Source organism: Phoenix dactylifera, chromosome 4, assembly GCF_051530095.1.
Source record: "Phoenix dactylifera cultivar Ajwa chromosome 4, Ajwa_hap1_PhDact_Kaust_v1.1, whole genome shotgun sequence".
Taxonomy (NCBI): Eukaryota; Viridiplantae; Streptophyta; class Magnoliopsida; order Arecales; family Arecaceae; genus Phoenix; species Phoenix dactylifera.
This window is the reverse complement of record NC_143193.1, coordinates 38,398,072-38,411,205: the sequence shown is the minus strand read 5'-3', so window position 1 is coordinate 38,411,205 and position 13,134 is coordinate 38,398,072. Positions and strand designations below refer to the sequence as shown.

The 13,134-nt window shown below is 44.4% G+C and overlaps 24 non-coding genes across 24 annotated transcripts; all 24 read left to right on the top strand.

The window, feature by feature from the left end:
* The first annotated feature begins 4,504 nt into the window (after nt 1-4,504).
* LOC149765486 (5S ribosomal RNA) lies at nt 4,505-4,623 on the top strand. The gene has a single exon (XR_016413012.1). It is a non-coding gene; the product is annotated as a 5S ribosomal RNA (ribosomal RNA).
* Nucleotides 4,624-4,869: 246 nt separating this feature from the next.
* On the top strand, nt 4,870-4,987 carry LOC149765485 (5S ribosomal RNA). Its single transcript, XR_016408996.1, has one exon. It is a non-coding gene; the product is annotated as a 5S ribosomal RNA (ribosomal RNA).
* Nucleotides 4,988-5,233: 246 nt separating this feature from the next.
* On the top strand, nt 5,234-5,352 carry LOC149765484 (5S ribosomal RNA). The gene has a single exon (XR_016405504.1). It is a non-coding gene; the product is annotated as a 5S ribosomal RNA (ribosomal RNA).
* Nucleotides 5,353-5,598: 246 nt separating this feature from the next.
* On the top strand, nt 5,599-5,717 carry LOC149765483 (5S ribosomal RNA). The gene has a single exon (XR_016408849.1). It is a non-coding gene; the product is annotated as a 5S ribosomal RNA (ribosomal RNA).
* A 247-nt stretch (nt 5,718-5,964) lies between these two features.
* LOC149765482 (5S ribosomal RNA) lies at nt 5,965-6,082 on the top strand. Its single transcript, XR_016408995.1, has one exon. It is a non-coding gene; the product is annotated as a 5S ribosomal RNA (ribosomal RNA).
* A 246-nt stretch (nt 6,083-6,328) lies between these two features.
* On the top strand, nt 6,329-6,446 carry LOC149765481 (5S ribosomal RNA). The gene has a single exon (XR_016408994.1). It is a non-coding gene; the product is annotated as a 5S ribosomal RNA (ribosomal RNA).
* Nucleotides 6,447-6,692: 246 nt separating this feature from the next.
* LOC149765480 (5S ribosomal RNA) lies at nt 6,693-6,811 on the top strand. The gene has a single exon (XR_016405230.1). It is a non-coding gene; the product is annotated as a 5S ribosomal RNA (ribosomal RNA).
* Nucleotides 6,812-7,057: 246 nt separating this feature from the next.
* On the top strand, nt 7,058-7,176 carry LOC149765479 (5S ribosomal RNA). Its single transcript, XR_016408848.1, has one exon. It is a non-coding gene; the product is annotated as a 5S ribosomal RNA (ribosomal RNA).
* A 247-nt stretch (nt 7,177-7,423) lies between these two features.
* Nucleotides 7,424-7,542, top strand: LOC149765478 (5S ribosomal RNA). Its single transcript, XR_016405121.1, has one exon. It is a non-coding gene; the product is annotated as a 5S ribosomal RNA (ribosomal RNA).
* A 246-nt stretch (nt 7,543-7,788) lies between these two features.
* On the top strand, nt 7,789-7,906 carry LOC149765477 (5S ribosomal RNA). Its single transcript, XR_016408993.1, has one exon. It is a non-coding gene; the product is annotated as a 5S ribosomal RNA (ribosomal RNA).
* A 246-nt stretch (nt 7,907-8,152) lies between these two features.
* LOC149765476 (5S ribosomal RNA) lies at nt 8,153-8,271 on the top strand. The gene has a single exon (XR_016405445.1). It is a non-coding gene; the product is annotated as a 5S ribosomal RNA (ribosomal RNA).
* Nucleotides 8,272-8,517: 246 nt separating this feature from the next.
* Nucleotides 8,518-8,636, top strand: LOC149765475 (5S ribosomal RNA). Its single transcript, XR_016412709.1, has one exon. It is a non-coding gene; the product is annotated as a 5S ribosomal RNA (ribosomal RNA).
* Nucleotides 8,637-8,882: 246 nt separating this feature from the next.
* Nucleotides 8,883-9,001, top strand: LOC149765474 (5S ribosomal RNA). The gene has a single exon (XR_016413011.1). It is a non-coding gene; the product is annotated as a 5S ribosomal RNA (ribosomal RNA).
* A 246-nt stretch (nt 9,002-9,247) lies between these two features.
* Nucleotides 9,248-9,365, top strand: LOC149765473 (5S ribosomal RNA). Its single transcript, XR_016408992.1, has one exon. It is a non-coding gene; the product is annotated as a 5S ribosomal RNA (ribosomal RNA).
* Nucleotides 9,366-9,611: 246 nt separating this feature from the next.
* Nucleotides 9,612-9,730, top strand: LOC149765472 (5S ribosomal RNA). The gene has a single exon (XR_016405503.1). It is a non-coding gene; the product is annotated as a 5S ribosomal RNA (ribosomal RNA).
* A 246-nt stretch (nt 9,731-9,976) lies between these two features.
* Nucleotides 9,977-10,095, top strand: LOC149765471 (5S ribosomal RNA). The gene has a single exon (XR_016408847.1). It is a non-coding gene; the product is annotated as a 5S ribosomal RNA (ribosomal RNA).
* Nucleotides 10,096-10,342: 247 nt separating this feature from the next.
* LOC149765470 (5S ribosomal RNA) lies at nt 10,343-10,461 on the top strand. Its single transcript, XR_016405120.1, has one exon. It is a non-coding gene; the product is annotated as a 5S ribosomal RNA (ribosomal RNA).
* Nucleotides 10,462-10,707: 246 nt separating this feature from the next.
* LOC149765469 (5S ribosomal RNA) lies at nt 10,708-10,825 on the top strand. The gene has a single exon (XR_016408990.1). It is a non-coding gene; the product is annotated as a 5S ribosomal RNA (ribosomal RNA).
* Nucleotides 10,826-11,071: 246 nt separating this feature from the next.
* On the top strand, nt 11,072-11,190 carry LOC149765468 (5S ribosomal RNA). The gene has a single exon (XR_016401476.1). It is a non-coding gene; the product is annotated as a 5S ribosomal RNA (ribosomal RNA).
* A 246-nt stretch (nt 11,191-11,436) lies between these two features.
* On the top strand, nt 11,437-11,555 carry LOC149765467 (5S ribosomal RNA). Its single transcript, XR_016405444.1, has one exon. It is a non-coding gene; the product is annotated as a 5S ribosomal RNA (ribosomal RNA).
* A 246-nt stretch (nt 11,556-11,801) lies between these two features.
* Nucleotides 11,802-11,920, top strand: LOC149765466 (5S ribosomal RNA). Its single transcript, XR_016413047.1, has one exon. It is a non-coding gene; the product is annotated as a 5S ribosomal RNA (ribosomal RNA).
* Nucleotides 11,921-12,166: 246 nt separating this feature from the next.
* On the top strand, nt 12,167-12,285 carry LOC149765465 (5S ribosomal RNA). The gene has a single exon (XR_016413010.1). It is a non-coding gene; the product is annotated as a 5S ribosomal RNA (ribosomal RNA).
* A 246-nt stretch (nt 12,286-12,531) lies between these two features.
* Nucleotides 12,532-12,649, top strand: LOC149765464 (5S ribosomal RNA). Its single transcript, XR_016408989.1, has one exon. It is a non-coding gene; the product is annotated as a 5S ribosomal RNA (ribosomal RNA).
* Nucleotides 12,650-12,895: 246 nt separating this feature from the next.
* Nucleotides 12,896-13,014, top strand: LOC149765463 (5S ribosomal RNA). The gene has a single exon (XR_016405501.1). It is a non-coding gene; the product is annotated as a 5S ribosomal RNA (ribosomal RNA).
* The last annotated feature ends 120 nt before the right edge of the window (nt 13,015-13,134 follow it).

Sequence of the window (13,134 nt, the reverse complement as noted above, 5' to 3'; positions counted from 1 at the left end):
ATGATGTCTTGATTTATTGATTCTCAATGTTTTGTAATGCTTCATCCTTGGACAATTTGTTTGAATGTTTGAATTGCTACATAACATCTTTTGTTTGGTTCTATTGAAAAGAAATTTCAGATTTGTCATTCATAATCATCTCTAAAATCTGAAAGTCGAATAAAATTGTAGAAAGGAGAAGAGAAGAGTATCTCTATTTAGGAAAAATAAATTGATTTTGATCTATCTTTCTAATTGCCTAACTTTGATACATAATGTTCTAATACTTGTTAAAATATCCTTATTTTGTAATAATTTAAGATGAGCCACAATGTGAAAGATACATATCTCAAACTATGACTTAAAAAGCCTCTATTGAAAATCTTTATGAAATTCAGAATATGATTTTGTATAAAAGTTTAAACTCCATATGATTACTAAATAAAATGTTAATGTAAGAAAAACAGAATTTATTTTGATCGCTCCGATACACTTCCGAAACATATCATTTCTTATCTTCAAAGTGTACTCATATTGGTCTAAATGGTGTGTCTTTCAATGATCTTGATTACAAGCAAATATTTTTAAATATATGACTTTATTTTAATATTTAAAATTTTATTGAGCTTCATGTGTACATAGCTGAAAAACTGTGATTAAGAAATTGAAGTTTATAAAATATATACCTCAATGATCATCTATATGTTTTTCCCTCCTACATTATAAAAGACTTCCATTAATATAGTGAATGATCTTAAAGCCTAGAAATATTTCACCTCACTCAAATGAGTCTAAAAGAAAGAAAATGTAAATGGTTTTGAAAGAAACTGAGCTTCAAATGAATCATTTTTGATTAATATTTCAGTACATTTTCTCAAAGTTGAAGAGGAAGCATACCTTGTTCTTAAAGGATTAGAAAGAGTAATTGCTACAAATTTTGAATAATACTAGATTACTCTACATTCTCGATGTCATAGAATTTCAGTGTTATTCACGTTTATCACTATAATCTGAAATTCAACAATTTAAAATGATTAAAGAAGAATGCATCTTTTGAGGGGGAGCTTTAGATATTCAGTATCCTATCCCAAAGACACTTTATTTTGATGCATGCTTTGAACTTTATGGATTGATTTTGATGAACCTCCTTATATTGCAAGACATGCTTTAATTACCTTGAGATGAGTTCTATAAAGGTTGTCTTATCTCAAACCTTGAGTCTTATGAAAATAAGCTGAAACTTATAGAAAATATATTTTTGAGATTGACAATTTTGTTGAACATTATCTTAGGATTCTAAACTCTTAAATGGAATGATCAATTGAGGGGGAGAAAGAAAATTTCAGAAGGAGAGGTCTTATGGAACTTAATTACATGAATCTATAGGAGAGGGAAAGAATACTAAATGAAAAGTGATCCTAATACTCTCCAATATGTATCATCTGAAATTTAAATCTGAAAATCTTTATGATACACCTTGAGGCGTGTTATTTGGTTAGTATATCTTATGCATCACTCATGAACCAAATTACAAATCTTGAGAGCCTCTAACTTAATGAAAAAGGGGGAGAATAACGTGTAATTGACTTGAACTTTAGAACTTAAATTGTGTGCCAATTCATATTGTTATGTATCAAATTGTGCTTACTTTCTACAGAGATAAAAGAAAGTCTCTAAAGAAATCATGTTGCATGATTTCATATTTTGGTGTTTGTGCCCCAATGATCTTATTATCATTAAAGAACTTTGAAGTTATTAAGACTTAATGATCCAACATGATGATGTGTCTTTTACATATATAGGTTTTGACCTGTTACTCTGAAAATTAATTAAATTGCTCTCCTGTTGATAAAACACTTAATAGATTGGGCAAAAGATCTTAAATGAACAAGCTTTCATACTTATTATTGAAGAGATGTTAGACTTCCATTCGTGCTTTTCATTGAATATCATTTGTGGTACTTCTTGAATTAACCTAAGAGAGATTCCACCCACACTTGATTAGAAAACTATCTGTGGTATCAAATTAGAAAACTTCTTGAAATCACATTCAATGTGTTCTGCTCTGAAATTATCTTAATTGGCTCTGATCTGTGCTCACTAATCTGATTCCAATATTATTGCCTTGAGTTATATGATTCATATTCTTGCAATAATTCAACATTCAAATCAGAGTACAATAAGGAAAAGAAATATTTGTGCTTAATGTTTCCCTATTTTTTTTTGATGTTGTCAAAAAGGGGGAGAAATATTTAAGTATATGCTTATAATGCTTTTTGTATTGAGTACAAATCAGCTTAAATTGATTGTGTTAAGCTGATTGAATCTAAAGCAGTATCATGAAGTATGTTTCAAATATATATGTTTTCTACTTCATGCAACTTAGCTATGTATTACTTCTAGAAAACAATATCTTTTATATTGCATATACTCCAAGTTTTGTCATCATCAAAAAGGGGGAGATTGATGACCCAAAGATTGATTCATAGATTGATTTTGATGATCACAAAACCTTGAAGTATAGATACTAATGTTTATGTTGCAAGGAGAAAGATATTTATTTTGCAAGGAACATAGCAAGTTGGAAGAACACAAGAAGGCCTCCAAAAGCTCTCAAGAAAAGTTAGAAGAAAGCTACAATTCATTGGCCCAAGTTTAAAGTTCAAAAGGTTCAAATTGGAGGAGTAAAATCAAAGGAAAAATTCGAAAGAATAGTCTTCGAGTCGACTCCTGAGGAATTCGAGTCGACTCCAATGTTTACCGAGTCGACTCCGGGGAAGTATGAGTCGACTCCTAGGAGTCACAGGCAGAAAAGTCAGAGAGCAGTTTTCGGGTCTGAGATTCGAGTCGACTCCAGTGGAACGCGAGTCGACTCCGATGGTTGGTAGGTCGACTCCGAAGAAAGCAAGAGTCGACTCTCAGCGGAACACAAGGAAAAAGTCAGAGAGCATTTTTGGGACTCTGAGATTCGAGTCGACTCCCGCATTGCACGAGTCGACTCCGAGACTCCGCGACCATCAACAGACAGAAAACCAAGTTACTGCCTCTGAGATTCGAGTCGACTCCCAGACAGCTCGAGTCGACTCCAAGGCAGCGCTACACCAAGATGGCAGAAGGTTGTGTTTCACAAACTGAGAGCCGAGTCGACTCCAAGGAAGTTCGAGTCGACTCCAAGACTGGACGAGCCAAAAGACAGAGGATCGGGAGTTCGGACTCTGGGATTCGAGTCGACTCCCAGGATAGTCGAGTCGACTCGAGTGGACAAAATTCAAATTTGGAACAGTTGCCGAGTCGACTCCGGAAAAGCTTGAGTCGACTCCCGCTACAGCCGAGTCGACTCCTGATCGCGCGAGTCGACTCCGATCCCAACGGTAATATTGTCAGGAGGTGCAGACTGGTTCCAACGGCTATATTTTTGTCTCTAACGGCTATATTCTTGTTTCCACTCCATCTAAAGCTATAAAAACAAGAAGAGAGCTAGGGGAGAACTCATGGAAGTGGGAGAGAACTTTTAGGGAAGAGATTCCAAACAGATTACAAGGGAAATCTCCCAAAAGCACAAAAGGGCCATTCAAAGTGAAATAGAGGGAAGAAGAGCATCCAAGTGAATCCCAAAGCTTCCTCTCCATCCGTGTGCTGCCTCAGTGATCCTCCACTTCGTGCCAAATCAGAAGAGGGTCAAGTAAAGAAGAAGTCGAGCTCCTTCATCTTCCAAACTCGTTTGAGGACTTCACTTTACTCTATTTGCTTATAGTGTTATATTTGCTTGTTTAAGAAGCTTTGATTTATCTTAAACTTTGTTATAATATCTTGTAACTTGATTCAATCACGGGATTGAATCAAGGGGTAAAGGTTTGTTGGTGAGCCAAAGGGAAAACCAACGGTGTAAGGTTTGTTGGTGAGCCAAAGGGAAAACCAACGGGGTTTAGGTTTGTTGGTGAGCCGAGGGTAAAACCAACGTGTAAGGGTTTGATTGTGAGCCCGGGAAAACAATCGGAGTGGTTCTAGTCGGTGAGCCTGGGAAAACCGACCGAGTTCGTTGTGCGCTCGTAAAACAACAAGTTGGGTTGTGAGCTTGTAAAACAACCGGCTGTAATCGCTAGGATTATAGTGAAATTCCCAAGAGGTCTTGGGGAGTGGATGTAGGTGCTGGGGTGCACCGAACCACTATATTTTTGTTGTGTTTGTGATGCTCTTTGTTGACTGACCTCCTCACTCACTTACTTAGATATTAAGCTTGCTTAACTCTTCTTCGTGCATCCTTTAGTTGCAAGCATAATCAATTTACTCAATCATTAAATTGAATAGCATACTAGGGCAAAATTAGACTAATCTTTTATTGAACCCACTGCTTAATAGTTGATTAGATTAGAATCATACTCTTGCTAAGGTTAAGCTTCACTAAGCATCCATACAACTTAGCATAATTAATCTAAAAGATTAGAAGTAGTTTAAAAGGTTTTAAAAGACCCAATTCACCCCCCCCTCTTGGGTTGTCACCTTGGGCAACAGATAGGCATGTCATGGGTGCGATCATACCAGCACTAATGCACCGGATCCCATCAGAACTCCGCAGTTAAGCGTGCTTGGGCGAGAGTAGTACTAGGTTGGGTGACCCCCTGGGAAGTCCTCGTGTTGCACCCCTTTTATTTTTTGCCCGCTTTTCTATTTTTTGATAATATTTATTTTTAATTTTTCGGCTTTTGGCTTTTCCTCTTCGGATAATTTTTTTTTTCCGAAAATAAACTGAGTCCGGAGACTGGCGGTGCCATGCCGCATAGCGGAACAGCGCGTTGAATCCTACGCCAGAACGGCCCCGGCAGCGCGAATGTCTCGTGCCGTCGCGGTCTGCTGCTTTGTCATAAAAGGGAGTTTCGAAGGGCATGTCATGGGTGCGATCATACCAGCACTAATGCACCGGATCCCATCATAACTCCGCAGTTAAGCGTGCTTGGGCGAGAGAAGTACTAGGATGGGTGACCCCTGGGAAGTCCTCGTGTTGCACCCTTTTTATTTTTTGCCCGCTTTTTTATTTTTTGATAATATTTATTTTTAGTTTTTTGGCTTTTGGGTTTTCCTCTTCGGATAATTTTTTCCCCCCGAAAATAAACTGAGTCCGGAGACTGGCGGTGCCATGCCGCATAGTGGAACAGCGCGTTGAATCATACGCCAGAACGGCCCCGGCAGCGCGAATGTCTCGGGCCGTCGAGGTCTGCTGCTTTGTCATAAAAGGGAGTTTCGAAGGGCATGTCATGGGTGCGATCATACCAGCACTAATGCACCGGATCCCATCAGAACTCTGCAGTTAAGCGTGCTTGGGCGAGAGTAGTGCTAGGATGGGTGACCCCCTGGGAAGTCCTCGTGTTGCACCCCTTTTATTTTTTGCCCGCTTTTTTATTTTTTGATAACATTTATTTTTTATTTTTCGGCTTTTGTCTTTTCCTCTTCGGATAATTTTTTTCTCCCGAAAATAAACTGAGTCCGGAGACTGGCGGTGCCATGCCGCATAGCGGAACAGCGTGTTGAATCCTACGCCAGAACGGCCCCGGCAGCGCGAATGTCTCGGGCCGTCGAGGTCTGCTGCTTTGTCATAAAAGGGAGTTTCGAAGGGCATGTCTTGGGTGCGATCATACCAGCACTAATGCACCGAATCCCATCAGAACTCCGCAGTTAAGCGTGCTTGGGCGAGAGTAGTACTAGGATGGGTGAACCCCTGAGAAGTCCTCGTGTTGCACCCTTTTTATTTTTTGCCCGCTTTTTTATTTTTTGATAATATTTATTTTTAATTTTTTGGCTTTTGGCTTTTCCTCTTCGGATAATTTTTTTCCCCCGACAATAAACTGAGTCCGGAGACTGGCGGTGCCATGCCGCATAGCGGGACCAGCGCGTTGAATCCTACGCCAGAACGGCCCCGGCAGCGCGAATGTCTCGTGCCGTCGCGGTCTGCTGCTTTGTCATAAAAGGGAGTTTCGAAGGGCATGTCATGGGTGCGATCATACCAGCACTAATGCACCGGATCCCATCATAACTCCGCAGTTAAGCGTGCTTGGGCGAGAGAAGTACTAGGATGGGTGACCCCTGGGAAGTCCTCGTGTTGCACCCTTTTTATTTTTTGCCCGCTTTTTTATTTTTTGATAATATTTATTTTTAATTTTTTGGCTTTTGGCTTTTCCTCTTCGGATAATTTTTTTCCTCCGACAATAAACTGAGTCCGGAGACTGGCGGTGCCATGCCGCATAGCGGAACAGCGCGTTGAATCCTACGCCAGAACGGCCCCGGCAGCGCGAATGTCTCGTGCCGTCGCGGTCTGCTGCTTTGTCATAAAAGGGAGTTTCGAAGGGCATGTCATGGGTGCGATCATACCAGCACTAATGCACCGGATCCCATCATAACTCCGCAGTTAAGCGTGCTTGGGCGAGAGAAGTACTAGGATGGGTGACCCCTGGGAAGTCCTCGTGTTGCACCCTTTTTATTTTTTGCCCGCTTTTTTATTTTTTAATAATATTTATTTTTAGTTTTTTGGCTTTTGGGTTTTCCTCTTCGGATAATTTTTTCCCCCCGAAAATAAACTGAGTCCGGAGACTGGCGGTGCCATGCCGCATAGTGGAACAGCGCGTTGAATCATACGCCAGAACGGCCCCGGCAGCGCGAATGTCTCGGGCCGTCGAGGTCTGCTGCTTTGTCATAAAAGGGAGTTTCGAAGGGCATGTCATGGGTGCGATCATACCAGCACTAATGCACCGGATCCCATCAGAACTCTGCAGTTAAGCGTGCTTGGGCGAGAGTAGTACTAGGATGGGTGACCCCCTCGGAAGTCCTCGTGTTGCACCCCTTTTATTTTTTGCCCGCTTTTTTATTTTTTGATAACATTTATTTTTTATTTTTCGGCTTTTGTCTTTTCCTCTTCGGATAATTTTTTTCTCCCGAAAATAAACTGAGTCCGGAGACTGGCGGTGCCATGCCGCATAGCGGAACAGCGTGTTGAATCCTACGCCAGAACGGCCCCGGCAGCGCGAATGTCTCGGGCCGTCGAGGTCTGCTGCTTTGTCATAAAAGGGAGTTTCGAAGGGCATGTCTTGGGTGCGATCATACCAGCACTAATGCACCGAATCCCATCAGAACTCCGCAGTTAAGCGTGCTTGGGCGAGAGTAGTACTAGGATGGGTGAACCCCTGAGAAGTCCTCGTGTTGCACCCTTTTTATTTTTTGCCCGCTTTTTTATTTTTTGATAATATTTATTTTTAATTTTTTGGCTTTTGGCTTTTCCTCTTCGGATAATTTTTTTCCCCCGACAATAAACTGAGTCCGGAGACTGGCGGTGCCATGCCGCATAGCGGGACCAGCGTGTTGAATCCTTCGCCAGAACGGCCCCGGCAGCGCGAATGTCTCGGGCGGTCGAGGTCTGCTGCTTTGTCATAAAAGGGAGTTTCGAAGGGCATATGATGGATGCGATCATACCAGCACTAATGCACCGGATCCCATCAGAACTTCGCAGTTAAGCGTGCTTGGGCGAGAGTAGTACTAGGATGGGTGACCCCCTGGGAAGTCCTCGTGTTGCACCCCTTATATTTTTTGCCCGTTTTTTTATTTTTTGATAACATTTATTTTTAATTTTTCGGCTTTTGGCTTTTCCTCTTCGGATAATTTTTATCCCCCGAAAATAAACTGAGTCCGGAGACTCGCGGTGCCATGCCGCATAGCGGGACCAGCGCGTTGAATCCTACGCCAGAAGGCCCCGGCAGCGCGAATGTCTCGTGCCGTCGCGGTCTGCTGCTTTGTCAAAAAAGGGAGTTTCGAAGGGCATGTCATGGGTGCGATCATACCAGCACTAATGCACCGGATCCCATCATAACTCCGCAGTTAAGCGTGCTTGGGCGAGAGAAGTACTAGGATGGGTGACCCCTGGGAAGTCCTCGTGTTGCACCCTTTTTATTTTTTGCCCGCTTTTTTATTTTTTGATAATATTTATTTTTAGTTTTTTGGCTTTTGGGTTTTCCTCTTCGGATAATTTTTTTCCCCCGAAAATAAACTGAGTCCGGAGACTGGCGGTGCCATGCCGCATAGTGGAACAGCGCGTTGAATCATACGCCAGAACGGCCCCGGCAGCGCGAATGTCTCGGGCCGTCTAGGTCTGCTGCTTTGTCATAAAAGGGAGTTTCGAAGGGCATGTCTTGGGTGCGATCATACCAGCACTAATGCACCGGATCCCATCAGAACTCCGCAGTTAAGCGTGCTTGGGCGAGAGTAGTACTAGGATGGGTGAACCCCTGAGAAGTCCTCGTGTTGCACCCTTTTTATTTTTTGCCCGCTTTTTTATTTTTTGATAATATTTATTTTTAATTTTTCGGCTTTTGGCTTTTCCTCTTCGGATAATTTTTTTCCCTCGAAAATAAACTGAGTCCGGAGACTCGCGGTGCCATGCCGCATAGCGGAACAGCGCGTTGAATCCTACGCCAGAACGGCCCCGGCAGCGCGAATGTCTCGTGCCGTCGAGGTCTGCTGCTTTGTCATAAAAGGGAGTTTCGAAGGGCATATCATGGGTGCGATCATACCAGCACTAATGCACCGGATCCCATCAGAACTCCGCAGTTAAGCGTGCTTGGGCGAGAGTAGTACTAGGATGGGTGACCCCTTGGGAAGTCCTCGTGTTGCACCCCTTTTATTTTTTGCCCGCTTTTTTATTTTTTGATAACATTTATTTTTAATTTTTCGGCTTTTGGCTTTTCCTCTTCGGATAATTTTTTTCCCCCGAAAATAAACTGAGTCTGGAGACCCGCGGTGCCATGCCGCATAGCGGAACAGCGCGTTGAATCCTACGCCAGAACGGCCCCGGCAGCGCGAATGTCTCGGGCCGTCGAGGTCTGCTGCATTGTCATAAAAGGGTGTTTCGATAGGCATGTCATGGGTGCGATCATACCAGCACTAATGCACCGGATCCCATCAGAACTCCGCAGTTAAGCGTGCTTGGGCGAGAGTAGTACTAGGTTGGGTGACCCCCTGGGAAGTCCTCGTGTTGCACCCCTTTTATTTTTTGCCCGCTTTTCTATTTTTTGATAATATTTATTTTTAATTTTTCGGCTTTTGGCTTTTCCTCTTCGGATAATTTTTTTTTTCCGAAAATAAACTGAGTCCGGAGACTGGCGGTGCCATGCCGCATAGCGGAACAGCGCGTTGAATCCTACGCCAGAACGGCCCCGGCAGCGCGAATGTCTCGTGCCGTCGCGGTCTGCTGCTTTGTCATAAAAGGGAGTTTCGAAGGGCATGTCATGGGTGCGATCATACCAGCACTAATGCACCGGATCCCATCATAACTCCGCAGTTAAGCGTGCTTGGGCGAGAGAAGTACTAGGATGGGTGACCCCTGGGAAGTCCTCGTGTTGCACCCTTTTTATTTTTTGCCCGCTTTTTTATTTTTTGATAATATTTATTTTTAGTTTTTTGGCTTTTGGGTTTTCCTCTTCGGATAATTTTTTCCCCCCGAAAATAAACTGAGTCCGGAGACTGGCGGTGCCATGCCGCATAGTGGAACAGCACGTTGAATCATACGCCAGAACGGCCCCGGCAGCGCGAATGTCTCGGGCCGTCGAGGTCTGCTGCTTTGTCATAAAAGGGAGTTTCGAAGGGCATGTCATGGGTGCGATCATACCAGCACTAATGCACCGGATCCCATCAGAACTCTGCAGTTAAGCGTGCTTGGGCGAGAGTAGTGCTAGGATGGGTGACCCCCTGGGAAGTCCTCGTGTTGCACCCCTTTTATTTTTTGCCCGCTTTTTTATTTTTTGATAACATTTATTTTTTATTTTTCGGCTTTTGTCTTTTCCTCTTCGGATAATTTTTTTCTCCCGAAAATAAACTGAGTCCGGAGACTGGCGGTGCCATGCCGCATAGCGGAACAGCGTGTTGAATCCTACGCCAGAACGGCCCCGGCAGCGCGAATGTCTCGGGCCGTCGAGGTCTGCTGCTTTGTCATAAAAGGGAGTTTCGAAGGGCATGTCTTGGGTGCGATCATACCAGCACTAATGCACCGAATCCCATCAGAACTCCGCAGTTAAGCGTGCTTGGGCGAGAGTAGTACTAGGATGGGTGAACCCCTGAGAAGTCCTCGTGTTGCACCCTTTTTATTTTTTGCCCGCTTTTTTATTTTTTGATAATATTTATTTTTAATTTTTTGGCTTTTGGCTTTACCTCTTCGGATAATTTTTTTCCCCCGACAATAAACTGAGTCCGGAGACTGGCGGTGCCATGCCGCATAGCGGGACCAGCGCGTTGAATCCTACGCCAGAACGGCCCCGGCAGCGCGAATGTCTCGGGCGGTCGAGGTCTGCTGCTTTGCCATAAAAGGGAGTTTCGAAGGGCATATGATGGATGCGATCATACCAGCACTAATGCACCGGATCCCATCAGAACTTCGCAGTTAAGCGTGCTTGGGCGAGAGTAGTACTAGGATGGGTGACCCCCTGGGAAGTCCTCGTGTTGCACCCCTTATATTTTTTGCCCGTTTTTTTATTTTTTGATAACATTTATTTTTAATTTTTCGGCTTTTGGCTTTTCCTCTTCGGATAATTTTTTCCCCCGAAAATAAACTGAGTCCGGAGACTCGCGGTGCCATGCCGCATAGCGGGACCAGCGCGTTGAATCCTACGCCAGAACGGCCCCGGCAGCGCGAATGTCTCGTGCCGTCGCGGTCTGCTGCTTTGTCATAAAAGGGAGTTTCGAAGGGCATGTCATGGGTGCGATCATACCAGCACTAATGCACCGGATCCCATCATAACTCCGCAGTTAAGCGTGCTTGGGCGAGAGAAGTACTAGGATGGGTGACCCCTGGGAAGTCCTCGTGTTGCACCCTTTTTATTTTTTGCCCGCTTTTTTATTTTTTGATAATATTTATTTTTAGTTTTTTGGCTTTTGGGTTTTCCTCTTCGGATAATTTTTTTCCCCCGAAAATAAACTGAGTCCGGAGACTGGCGGTGCCATGCCGCATAGTGGAACAGCGCGTTGAATCATACGCCAGAACGGCCCCGGCAGCGCGAATGTCTCGGGCCGTCGAGGTCTGCTGCTTTGTCATAAAAGGGAGTTTCGAAGGGCATGTCATGGGTGCGATCATACCAGCACTAATGCACCGGATCCCATCAGAACTCTGCAGTTAAGCGTGCTTGGGCGAGAGTAGTACTAGGATGGGTGACCCCCTGGGAAGTCCTCGTGTTGCACCCCTTTTATTTTTTGCCCGCTTTTTTATTTTTTGATAACATTTATTTTTTATTTTTCGGCTTTTGTCTTTTCCTCTTCGGATAATTTTTTTCTCCCGAAAATAAACTGAGTCCGGAGACTGGCGGTGCCATGCCGCATAGCGGAACAGCGTGTTGAATCCTACGCCAGAACGGCCCCGGCAGCGCGAATGTCTCGGGCCGTCGAGGTGTGCTGCTTTGTCATAAAAGGGAGTTTCGAAGGGCATGTCTTGGGTGCGATCATACCAGCACTAATGCACCGGATCCCATCAGAACTCCGCAGTTAAGCGTGCTTGGGCGAGAGTAGTACTAGGATGGGTGAACCCCTGAGAAGTCCTCGTGTTGCACCCTTTTTATTTTTTGCCCGCTTTTTTATTTTTTGATAATATTTATTTTTAATTTTTCGGCTTTTGGCTTTTCCTCTTCGGATAATTTTTTTCCCTCGAAAATAAACTGAGTCCGGAGACTCGCGGTGCCATGCCGCATAGCGGAACAGCGCGTTGAATCCTACGCCAGAACGGCCCCGGCAGCGCGAATGTCTCGTGCCGTCGAGGTCTGCTGCTTTGTCATAAAAGGGAGTTTCGAAGGGCATATCATGGGTGCGATCATACCAGCACTAATGCACCGGATCCCATCAGAACTCCGCAGTTAAACGTGCTTGGGCGAGAGTAGTACTAGGATGGGTGACCCCCTGGGAAGTCCTCGTGTTGCACCCCTTTTATTTTTTGCCCGCTTTTTTATTTTTTGATAACATTTATTTTTAATTTTTCGGCTTTTGGCTTTTCCTCTTCGGATAATTTTTTTCCCCCGAAAATAAACTGAGTCTGGAGACCCGCGGTGCCATGCCGCATAGCGGAACAGCGCGTTGAATCCTACGCCAGAACGGCCCCGGCAGCGCGAATGTCTCGGGCCGTCGAGGTCTGCTGCATTGTCATAAAAGGGTGTTTCGATAGGCATGTCATGGGTGCGATCATACCAGCACTAATGCACCGGATCCCATCAGAACTCCGCAGTTAAGCGTGCTTGGGCGAGAGTAGTACTAGGTTGGGTGACCCCCTGGGAAGTCCTCGTGTTGCACCCCTTTTATTTTTTGCCCGCTTTTCTATTTTTTGATAATATTTATTTTTAATTTTTCGGCTTTTGGCTTTTCCTCTTCGGATAATTTTTTTTTTCCGAAAATAAACTGAGTCCGGAGACTGGCGGTGCCATGCCGCATAGCGGAACAGCGCGTTGAATCCTACGCCAGAACGGCCCCGGCAGCGCGAATGTCTCGTGCCGTCGCGGTCTGCTGCTTTGTCATAAAAGGGAGTTTCGAAGGGCATGTCATGGGTGCGATCATACCAGCACTAATGCACCGGATCCCATCATAACTCCGCAGTTAAGCGTGCTTGGGCGAGAGAAGTACTAGGATGGGTGACCCCTGGGAAGTCCTCGTGTTGCACCCTTTTTATTTTTTGCCCGCTTTTTTATTTTTTGATAATATTTATTTTTAGTTTTTTGGCTTTTGGGTTTTCCTCTTCGGATAATTTTTTCCCCCCGAAAATAAACTGAGTCCGGAGACTGGCGGTGCCATGCCGCATAGTGGAACAGCGCGTTGAATCATACGCCAGAACGGCCCCGGCAGCGCGAATGTCTTGGGCCGTCGAGGTCTGCTGCTTTGTCATAAAAGGGAGTTTCGAAGGGCATGTCATGGGTGCGATCATACCAGCACTAATGCACCGGATCCCATCAGAACTCTGCAGTTAAGCGTGCTTGGGCGAGAGTAGTGCTAGGATGGGTGACCCCCTGGGAAGTCCTCGTGTTGCACCCCTTTTATTTTTTGCCCGCTTTTTTATTTTTTGATAACATTTATTTTTTATTTTTCGGCTTTTGTCTTTTCCTCTTCGGATAATTTTTTTCTCCCGAAAATAAACTGAGTCCGGAGACTGGC